Source organism: Manacus vitellinus, unplaced genomic scaffold (assembly GCF_001715985.3).
Source record: "Manacus vitellinus isolate BGI_N305 unplaced genomic scaffold, ASM171598v3 scaffold_0_pilon, whole genome shotgun sequence".
Taxonomy (NCBI): domain Eukaryota; kingdom Metazoa; phylum Chordata; class Aves; order Passeriformes; family Pipridae; genus Manacus; species Manacus vitellinus.
The window spans coordinates 47,146,322-47,157,948 of NW_021938789.1; the positions used below are offsets into that span (position 1 = coordinate 47,146,322).

General features: G+C 40.4%; 1 protein-coding gene across 1 annotated transcript in view; it reads right to left on the reverse strand.

Annotated features, from left to right (window-relative positions):
• LOC103759283 (melanopsin) overlaps nucleotides 1-3,596 on the reverse strand; it is a 37,513-nt gene extending 33,917 nt beyond the window's left edge. Inside the window, exon 1 of the mRNA XM_018083856.2 lies at nucleotides 3,576-3,596. The gene's annotated coding sequence lies outside the window, so the exon portion shown is untranslated. The remainder of the gene's footprint in view (nucleotides 1-3,575) is intronic.
• Nucleotides 3,597-11,627: the final 8,031 nt, after the last annotated feature.

Below are 11,627 nucleotides of genomic sequence, written 5' to 3' on the forward strand. Positions count from 1 at the left end.
GCTCTGCCCATTTGCTCAGCAAGAATCAGAAAAGTCCATCTCCCTATTTCCTCTGCTTTTCTGCTTAGGGTATGTTTCAACTTTGCAAATGCTGTCAGACAAAGCTGCTAATACCATTTCCTGGGCTGCTCCCAGCAGGACAGCTGGTAGCTCCAAGCTCAGACCTAACTGCAACAGGCTGCCCCAGAGGTGTATGCAGTGATCCAGCTGCACAGCAGCCCAAGTCTGCACCCTTGAACCATGCCATGCATCCTGCATGTGTCACATCACACTTTGAGCTAGTGACTATCATCTGTATCAGGCATTTCTGACTGCTTAGTTATCTATAAGCATGCTCTCAAGTCCCGGTGTCCACCAAAGCTGTATGTGAAGCTTGAAGAGTATCTTTTTATTTCAACATTTCCTAGAGTGGCTGCACTTTCCACAGAATTTATAAAAGGTGTCTAGAGGCCATATTCTTCAGTGCTTTAGTAGAGTGCAATCAGTTTGTGCAAGTCAGTTTGGTGGTTGCCTCTCAGCTGCATTATGAACAACTACTTCAATTCACTTGCACCTGTATACTAAGATTTCCTACTTTTCAAGGCTCAGAGAGCTTGACTTGTATTGCAGCTTCAGTGCCTTATAACTCCATGTTTCTTGCTAAATTTGCATAACTTTGAAAAACTCCTGGGTACCTTGATACCAAAGGCAGAATCATCTCATCCAGTAACATCACTTTATCATGCTCTGGTGGTTCTGGAGTGTTACCAGCCTCATTTAACCACCTGCAACAATATGCAGACACATATCTCTATTGTGGGCCCAGTCTGGAGTGTGCAATGAATTCTGCTTCCAACTCTGCTTAGGCAAGGGCTGTTGGAATAAGCAGACCATCTTCAGCAGCCACCTTCTCCCTGCAGATTGGCCCCCCCAGATCATTGGAAATACAGGACATCCTGGGTGGGAGTGAAATTAGCAACCTCTGAAGGCACATACACACGTTTTTGCAAAGCTAAGTTTATAGTGTGAGAAAGTAATGCAGGATGTGAACTAGCTCAGAATTTGGTGAGTTATATACTGACAGGGAACAAAACTTGGATTTCCTCAGAAACTTCAGAGAAAATTTAACAGCAAAAATAATGCAAAGTGCCATCATGATAAAGATTAAAAAGATAAAATAAACTAAAAGTTAAGACCTTTAGCAGTGCCAGAACACTCTCAGTACAGTTAAATAATTTGGAGTTATGAGTTACATGCTCAACCTCCTGTTCACTTGCCATTTGTTTATTGCTTAAAATGACTCTATAAAAGGCTTGCCCAACTTTTTTGCGACTTATTCCAGGACAATGACCTGTTGCAATGAGACAAAATCCACAGTTTCCCTCCAAAGCTGAAGTTTCTCCCGTAACCTTTTCTCTTCCACTCTCCAGACTAGAAAGAGAAACAGATATTCTTTGAATGATAGGACTGGACTGGCTAATAAAATAAGTCTAGGCGAGTTATCAAAGTTTCAGCAGTAAATTTTCTATCCTAAAATCTCTACAAAATATGGTAATGGTGTAAGGTCAGGGTGTACAAGGATGGGGTTATATGAGGACAGAGGTACATAGTTTCTTCATATTTAGTTTGCTGACCTATCTCAGTCTTCTGGCCCAAATCATCATAACTAATTTGTAATGAACAAGAAAATCCTCTTTTCTTTATGAATGTGTTCAAATAATCCTAGCTAATTGTATAAACAATTGACAAGCCTCTCTACAGCACTTCATTTAGGTCACTTTGCATTACATTAATCAGCTCCACAAAAGCATAACAGCTCTGAAATCTGCTTTAGGACTTCATTAATATTTCCTTTTTCATCAAAATTTTCTTTCTATTATTGACCAGATCACAATAAGTTTTAATCAACTAGAGTTTGATGATTCAACAAATTTAAGCAACCTCCTGTTACATCCTCCTCTCTATAACCAGTTTTCCCATCAGCCAAACTCCAAATAGATCCTAAAAATCTAAACAGCAGAAAGAAAATACATTTCCCTTTGGGAAGAGCTGGGTCAGATGCGTGCACACACACACACACACACACACACACAAATTCACTACATCAAAACACTTCAATGAGATTTTCCTTTTAAAGGAGAAGCAATTCATTTAAACCATTCCTTAGAAAACAAAGAAGGGAAATGCTCCCTTCCATTCTCTCTGCCCAGCTCTCACTTTCTGAAGCCTTCCTCCTGACACGTACTTTTTGGGTTCAGCCGAAAGCATTTCCCTTCCCTCCGCACATCCGCTCTGTGCAGGGCTGCCGAGCTGCGACTCATCCCGAGGAGCGTTTGAAATCCCAGGGTTTAAAAAGCCGCTCGCAAGCCCCTCCTGGGCTGCCAGCCGGCCAGCCCCGGCAGCGTATCGAACCGCAGCGTGAGCCCCCAGCAAACCACACATCCCGTTGGTCAGCCTCGCTGGCCGCACCACAGCTGTTTCAAGTGCAAAACCATGGCTTTAAACCAACCAACCAACCGCACCCAAACCGAAAAAAAAAAAAAAAAGAAATAATAATATATATATTTATTCTTTTAAAAAAAAAAAAAAAAAAAAAAAAAAAAAAAAAAAAATAAAAAAAAAAAGTAAGGATGGCCAACACCAGAAGGTAACTCGTTTTCGCAAAACCGGGTACCTCTGCCCAGCCCATCCCGAGCCCCCGAGGGTACTACCCCCGAGGCTGGGCATCCTTGGACAGTGAGTGCCCCGGGCTCTGCCTGCTGCGTACCTGCATCCCGCAGTCCCGACCAGGCAGCCTGGGCAGCCAGGGATGGAGGGCGCCGTCTGTGATTTCTCTTGTAACCACACGCGCCCGTGGCCTCTTATGCTTTTGCTGCGAGGAGCCTGGCTCTGCCTTCCTTCTCTGGAACCCCCCTTTAGGTGGCTGCAAACATCAGTCGGGCATCCCCCGACGCCCCCCCTTCCCTCGGCCTCTCCTGGCTGGTCAAACCCGGCTCCGGCTTTCTCTTTGCACGCCCTGTGCTCCATCCCCACGGCCCATGAGCACACCCATGGCTGGTTAGGGCGGCTCTGCCCCACTGCACATGTGAGCAGCCACATGCCTAAAACTCATAGCTGGGTTTCTTGCAGGGCTGTCAAGGAACTGGGACAGGGTATAAAACAGATGCTTCCCAGCAACTCATTCTGGAGTTACCAAAGTTTCATTTGCAGAATATGCCTTGACATTCAAACATCTCCTGTTCACAGCAGTGAATGGGTCACAGGAATTTCTTACATCAACTTGTTGATGTCATATTTATAAAGCTGAGCATTTTGGAAGCACTGAAACATGATGGAAAGAGCAGGGATCTGATAACAGGCATGTTCTTTGAGAGCCTGGGCAGAAAGACATCAGAAAAATAGTTACATTTCTACCTCTCTATATATTTTTTTTCAGTATATTAACAATGTTTTTTACATACCTGGTTTCAGTGCCCCTTATAAAAGGCATGTATGGAGAGCATGTATGAGACTAAGCTTTGTCCTGAGAAGAAAAAGTTCCAAGTAGTAGAGAGGGGAGTAGAAACAGCAATTAAAACACAATTCCAGGTACTTACGTGGCCCTTTCATCTAGGATATGACAGTGGTCACAGCTTCTCAGGAGAATCTTAAAACTCTTTCTGCCCACAGATTAGGTCCACCTGTTGACTTGGTCTCTTTGATCTGCTGATTACAGATATGTTTGCAAGTGAACTTCAGTTCTTTCCATTACTTTATATGCTTCAAGTTCAAATCCACCTAATGACACATACATTAGACATTGTTACAGTTATATACTTATTTTTTTCTTTTCTTTATTGCATCTCTCTATTGGTGCACATCTAATGATGTGGTCCATTGGATTATTCCTATTTTCCTTAAAAATATATTGATGTTCTAGAGGTACCATGAGGCATAAAAATTTTGATTACCTTACAATTTTTTCCATAAACATGGGCTTTATGAGGAAAATTTATACACAACTTTGGAGCTACTTTATACTTTATTTTCAGTTTCAGACCCTGTAGATTCACATTTTTTGGCTGATAACATATTTTATCATTAATGTGCTTTAAGTTTTCTTAAAGGCAACAGAGGCCACATGAGAAATGATCAGACCTCTAACATCCACAGATGGGTTCCCTTTTTTCCTTTACTTACAGGAGTAAGTAAAATGCTGGAAATACTGCTCTTGGGAACAATCAGAGACCTGACAAACTGCTCAGATGTCTTTCTAAGGAGTTGTTTTCTTTGCTCGTGTTGTTGTTCTCTCCCATATCTGCAAGGTGGAGCTTAAACTTCTCTGAGGTCAGGCCGCTACACACAATACCTCACAGAGCTGGACTCAAAATGAACCCTATTTTCTGTGCGATATTCTGATTAAAGCTAAGAATTGGATGCCAAGGGAAAGTTAAATGCCAACTAAAGCAAACTTCTTCAAGTTTCAGACTTGTTTAGACTGACAGGGGTTTGATCGACAGTTTTAGTTGGCTCCATGAATGACAGTATTTGGGTATAACTAAGCCTCCAGCTAGAGGCTTACTGGACTGCTGTCTCACACATCTCTCTTCCCTGCACTCACACCAAGATTAGTTCTTCATCAGGCCTTTCTATTTCAGCTGTTTGTAATTAATCCTAGGACATGGGAAAATACAGTAAATCAAGCAAGTACAACCAAAGTATTTGGACTCACTGAGCTTTATGAACTGCATGTGCTTAAGCTCACTGTGTGTTTGAGTATAACCACTGAAAATCAACGTCTTAAAATTACTCACTGGAAACAGATTACTCAAGTAACTGGAGAAGCAGGTAAGGGAAAAAACTGCCTAACAAAGGTCAGATAAATGAGACAGTCAAGATCCTAGACTAAGACACTGATAGTAGTAGTTCAATGTAGAGAATTAAAGAAACCAACCAAACACTGAACAAAATGCAGGAAAGAAGTATATGTGGTTGTTTGGGGTTTTTTTTAAGAAAATGGAGCAGAATCATTTAGGATGAATAATAGCACTTTACGTTTCTATGACACCTTTCATCCCACAGGATCCCAAAGCAGTTGGCAAATTTAACAAATTGAAGGATGTTATCCACTGTACACTGAAATAATTTTATCTGTCACTACAGGCATCCTTGCTGGAGCAAAAATCAGTATCTGTTTAACAGGTGAGATCTGTTGTGACAAACACCACATCTAAGCAAAGCTACAGGGAGAGTCCAATTGTCAACAGCTGGAACTAGTGCTGAATCCTGGATTAAGCAGTTGTTAGGAGAAGTCTGCTGGTATTTTTCCAGTTACCGCCGGTGATGATGACTTTATCACAGATCCTGCAGACCTGCCATGCCCAGGGCAGGCTTTCTCATGACCCATCTCCTCAGGGCACCTGCCTCAGCATGAGATGCCTTCACATCCCATAGTCCCCTTCCTTGCAACACTTGAGTGTTACATTCACCAGACAGAGAGAAAGTAGAGATGGATTGTAAACATCCAGGCACAAAAACAGACCCAGTGGTCAATCGAGAGGTGCTGTACACTTCGAATCATAGAATAGTTTGAGTTGGAAGGAACCCTTAAAGGTCATCTAGTCCAAGCCCCATGCAATTAACAGGGACATCTTCGACTAGATCAGGTTGCTCAGAGCCCCACCAACCTGATCTTGAATGTTTCCAGGGATTGGTCATTCACCAGCTCTCTGGGCAACCCGTTCCTGTGTTTTTCCAACCCTTATTGCAAAAAACCTCTTTCTTTTCTCTGGCCACCTTTTAATTGATTTAAGCAGTCAACTTTGATTTGAGCCTTCACCAAGGTCATCTTTCTTTCATTGCAATCTTAATTCTGGCAACACAGCAAGTTTCAAATATGTTTCACATTAAGCAGATCACTCACATATGCTGCTTCCTAAGGCAAGGGTCTGACAACAGCCTTCCTGACCAGCTCCTTGGAAATCTCTGAACAGTACAGTTTAGCCAAGCAGGCTACATTCAGTTACAGGCTACTATCTATAATGGCAAGGGGAGCAGAGTCATGCTGCAAAGCTCCTGCAGGCTACAGATTCAGTGGGATGGGAGTGAGTTTCATACTTCCCTTGTCTAAGAGTCATATCAGGGATCTCAGTCCTTTTTATGGCCAATTGTGGCCATACTTGTGGTCACCGATGCTATGATCACTGAAGAGTAAAAAATAAGGTGAGCACAGCATGATTATTAAAATAACTGAGGCCAAAACAACAAAAACTGGCAGAAAGAGATACACGTGGCCACTGAACTGGTACATTCTAGCTTTAAAAAGAAAAGAAATAGCATCCAAATCCCTTTCCAGATGTGCTGTTGGACTAGGATACAACGTGTTAAAGACTGAAGAATCTACAGTCACATGCTCATTTTGAGATTGCACAGAGGCATGTTTGGAAATGTGTTTTGAGCTGTAGAATAAGGAACAGGGAAATAAAACATGGGAACAGAATCATATGCCAATGAGCAAAATGGATTTATTCAGCAGTCCATATCTTTCACTGGTTTAAAAAAAACACTACGGGGTTGATCTGGGAATTAATCTCAGGACTGTCATAAACTGCAGTGCAAACACTCAATGTCATCCTGCTGAGCTTCTGACAACTCTGAAAAGTCTTGCATGTTTCACATGGCAGCTGACACATTTTAATTGCAAAGGAAAACAAAGTGTTAGTACGGGTCAGGCCAGCTTGTCTTGTGAGTGAAACAACTGTAGAAACTTAAGGGCTTAGGAAAGCTCTCAAGAAATTCCCTGGCCAATTGCTTCTCAGGTAGGGTTAGTCATCATGGAAAACCAACAGTTTTTCAAATGCTGAACACCTACATTATAATCTAAGTTTTAGGATATGAATGAAGTCATTAACATCAAGGTGTGGGTTAGACTCAATCACAGAATTAGAATGTGTATCTCTGTGCTACAGTGCTCATGAGGAACAAAGAAGACATGACTGCTCATCGAGGACACATCTTATGCACAGGTCATTTCACCAGCAAAAATGTAAATCTGTACAAGCTGGACCCTTTTCTTCTCCTCCCCCACTAACAGGGCATATGTTAATGACAATGGTGGGGTTTAATTATGCATTTGTCTTTTCTTTCTACTTTGCCTATCCCAAGCCTTCAGAAACCATTGCTTGCTATCACTGACAGGAAGAAGCTGGAGGTACCTGAGGTGGTGGTCCCTGCTGGAACAGGGGCTTCAGCATAATTCCTATCCCTTTCTCCCAGCCCCTTCCTCTTCCCCCACAGAGGCTGATATCCCTCCTATTCCCTTATTTCACCAGCAGCAATGAGTTACCAGGACTCAGAAACAACTTTGCATTCCAGGCTCACCCTTACCTAGAGTCCTTTCCATGGAAAGAACAACCTAGTTAAGATCTACGTCTAATCTCATTCCTCAGGTGAAGACATTCATTTCCTCAGGCACAGAAAAGGATTTTTAGCTATGTCTTGTAGTCTTCATGGCCTTTGAAGCTCATGCCTCCCAAGCACAGGGTTGTCAGCACCAAGCCGCAGCCAAGGAGTGCTATCTCTGTTGGAGACACAAAATGGCAGGGGAAGAATAGCAAGTGTCAAAGGACTAGAAGGCAAGGGAAGAGGAATTCATAGTGCTCTGGGGAGACAGGAGTACTGGCTCCTAGTTACCTCTTCTAGTGTACCCTCTGGAGAGGCTGTTTGAACAGGAATGGAAATGGACCTGTCCTGGAACAGGGACCTCAGACCAACATTTTGCTGCACCACCAATACTGTAAATTGACTCAAAATTATTGTTGTCTGACAAAATTTAAGTAACAAAATAGTAAACAAAATACAACCTTTTTAGTTTCAACCCTCATTTTAGTTGAAAAACATATTTCATGACACCAGAGTTTTCCACAGGAAAGACATTCTGATTTTTTACTGACCTACAAGTTTTTCTCTGGCTTCATTCAATCACAAAGTTTTCTCCAACAGTTATGGAAAAACCCTAAAAGTCACAACTTTTGCTGTCAAAGTCATGGCAGTGACAGTCACACAGACATTTTTGTTGTTGTTGTGCTGTTATCTTCCATACTGAAGTTTTCCATTTCTGGCCAAAGGTGACTTATTTCTATAAACAGAAACATTTTCACACTTTACATGCTTAAAACAAAATCCTTTTGTGTAAAAAGCCAGTCTGGAGAATTTCATCCTGGCAGCTGAATGCATCAGAGTCCTATCAATGCTTAGACAGGCTCTTGGTAATGAGGTTAAAAAAAAGAAATCCAAACTTGGTATTGGCTCCCTAACTCAAACATGTTTTTAAAACGAGACACACTGAAACAAGGAAGCCCTTATAGGTCTTCAGTTCCTATATGACAAAGGACAGAAGAATAAACTTGGATGTAAATTGACTATGACCAGCACGTCCTTGAAGAGCCAGAGGGACAACTGTTACAATCCATGAGGAATACATGTTAGGCAATAGCCATGCTACTGCCCTGAACACTTAGCAGAAAGTGCTCTGCCCTGTTAAGCGTTGGCTCCAGGGGATCCTACAGAGCACCTAACACTGCTCTGATGGTCCCTGGTGATGAGGTGACGTGGGCTCTGTGTGCACAAGGCAGCTCACAGGAAATGCTCTGCCATGTTCTAACTATGGCACTTTGCAGAGTGCAGCAATGGAAGCACGTGTGATGTGACCTTTTTGAGCTTAGCCCTACAGAACTCACCTCAGTGATCAAACACCAGTTCCAGCTCTGCAGGAACCTTCATTGTGATCTATTACTTATTTCTCTCAAACAGGGGAACTAAAATCCAGGTCCCATTAAAATGAAGGGCATAAGATAGTAATACATTTCAGAAGATATCAGGATGTACTGTGGTACGAAAAACAATACATAACATTTTCTTCAGCCATCTTAGAGCAAATAATCCTCTGATGTGAATTGCTCTTCATAAAACATTGTTCTAAAACACAGGCTGAACCAGAATAAAATGAAATTTAAACTAGAAACTCCTTTAAAAATTTGGTTTGAATCTTGATTTTAACATCTTCAAAACTCGGTGTCAAATACCAAAACCATTGTTGATTCTTACCTTAGAAAACAGAAGCAAGAGTGTCCAGTAACTGAATTAGATGCATAATAATACATTTATCCTGAAATTAGAAGAAACTTGAATTTCATCTCTGCTTGAAAAATAAGCCATCAGTAATAAATAATACCTTCTGGATGACAATTTGAGGTCTGAATCTGAGATTGGTTTTCAAATGCAGGTGCTAAAAATAAAGAAAAATAAACTCAAATTATCTAATCTTTCTTTCAAATAGGATCTTCTGTGAGTTTTTATCTTCAGAAATTTCAACTATCTTCCAGAAAAAAAAAAAAAAAAGAAACACTATTTGGAAGAATGTCTTAGAAAAAGATTTAATACTTAAATACACTTTTTTTCTAGAAGAAAGAGAAAAAATTGTTACTCAAAACCGTGTTCTTCCCTTCCCTAAACAATCTCTAGTCTATAATTTCTTCTCTGTCACAAACTGAGCCCATTTCTCAGCTTTCTTGGCTTAATGCCACATGAGTTCCTGTAATCCCTATCCCATCTGGTGCAGAAGTCATCAGGAAGCATTTAGCTCCTTCAACAAAATAGATATTACTGAAAAAAATCCAGCACTTCACTGAAATGAAACATTTAAGATAAAACCCCTTGGCCTAAGAGCAGGGCATACAAATGAAAAGACCCAATGAGTACCATGAAGGAAGCTGGTATGGGACTCAGGTGTCTGGGCTTCTTTGACCAGCTGGTGTCCTCCTTTCCTTGGCAACAGGTGTAAGCAAGAACAGCTACTTCCACATGTAGCTTCTTTCCCACATTTCCCACAGAAACCACAACACAAATGTACGTGTTTCCTGAAAAGGAGAAAAAGTGTTGCTTTGTCTAGAAATCATTAATGAAGAAAGCTTTGAAATAAGTTAGACTTTTTTTCCCTAACACATAGTGAAAAAGGGACAGCTAGAATGTAAAAGCAGCTGTCTGCTCTAGGTACTTTCAGGAATGGATACTCTTCCTCAAAGCTCAAAATTGCAGAGCAGAGACAGAAGCAGATCAAATAAGATTAAAACAGCAGGCTAAAAGGAGATTTTTGTCAGGAGATGTGGTGAGTTACATAGGACTACTTTAAGAATCATTTCAAGTATAACTAGAAGAGTTTGTATTTCTTTTAAATATTTTAAATAGGGTGGGGGTTTTTAAAACCACAATTTTATGGAGAAATATTACAGAAAATTTTTCATTAGAGCTATAAGCAGGTCAGAATATATACCCTGAATTGCTGGGAGTGTCTGCATGAGCATGCATGCATACACACACATATAAAAATTAATTTCAATTAAAAAAACATTTCCTAATACAGTGAACAATCCTTATTGCTGAATTTAAGTGTGTCTTTACTAATCATTTATTCTGGAAGCTGCAATTTTGAACTCTCCATCTGACTGCTCAACTCAGAAGAAGGCTGGCCTACAGAAAAAAGCATTTTTTGTTCTTTCAGAAGCATAAAAAGATGTTAGATTGTAAAGTAAGCTGTGCTACAGTTAAATTCAAGAAATATAGCTGCATAGGATAACAGATAAACAGCTTTTCCCAACAGTCTCAAGCATTCTCCCCATCTTTTTCCCAAGTGATACAAAGAAAAGGAACTAAATGTTTCTTTGTCAGAGATACACCCTGGCAGGAAGGCTCCTGACTTTGAGGTTTAAACACCTTAGCAACAGCTATGCTTCTATCCAAACTAATTTCTAGATGAAAAGAGAGGAGTAGAACAGTGAGAAACCAAAAAACCAGACATGAAAAAAATCTAGTTAGATTATCCAATTCTCTTTTGCCTACTCCATCAGTCAGAATGGTATATTGCCATTCAAGGAATGACTAAAAATTAATTCATTTTTATAACTGGAATACAAAACTACTAATCAAATTTGCTTCAGAGGAACCAAAGCAGCCTATTGCAGATTCTGTCAGGCAGACAGCATATGTTTGTGAGCTCTTAGGTGTGTTTAGTATTGCAGTATTTGTCCAGCCACACCATTAAGTTCAGTGTTGTAGCTCTACCAGAAAACAGCAGCTAATGCTGAGGAAACACCTCATGCAGCATCATAGCCACAGTGTAACTTCAGAATCCAAGAAGGGAAAAAATCCTGTGCTCAACTGGCAAGATCTGCCATAGTTGTTTTGTTATTAATAAAATAAAAAATTAAATTAAAAAGTCATTTCATCCATCTCGACTTTGTAGAGGCAAATTTAGATTTGGTATAATACACAGGAGAAACACTAAGATGTTTTTCAGCAAAAGCTGTTGATACAAATACAGTTTTGTTATTCTTCCTGTCAGTTTCTCCTTTACCCATTGGGACCTAAGTAACAAATCACTTTCCTTTAATCATGGAACCAGATTCCACTGTTATATCTCAAACTTCATTTTGGCTTATATATTTGAAATATATAGTGAGAACTGAAGTTGATTTACCACACTGATATTCACACATGCATTAAAAACATAGCTTTATTGTATTTTCACATTGCTAATGAGAGCTATTTCCGGGCACAAATGACAAACAGAGCCTTTACTTTGAGATAATTGGCCTTTCTTGTTCTAACTCCTT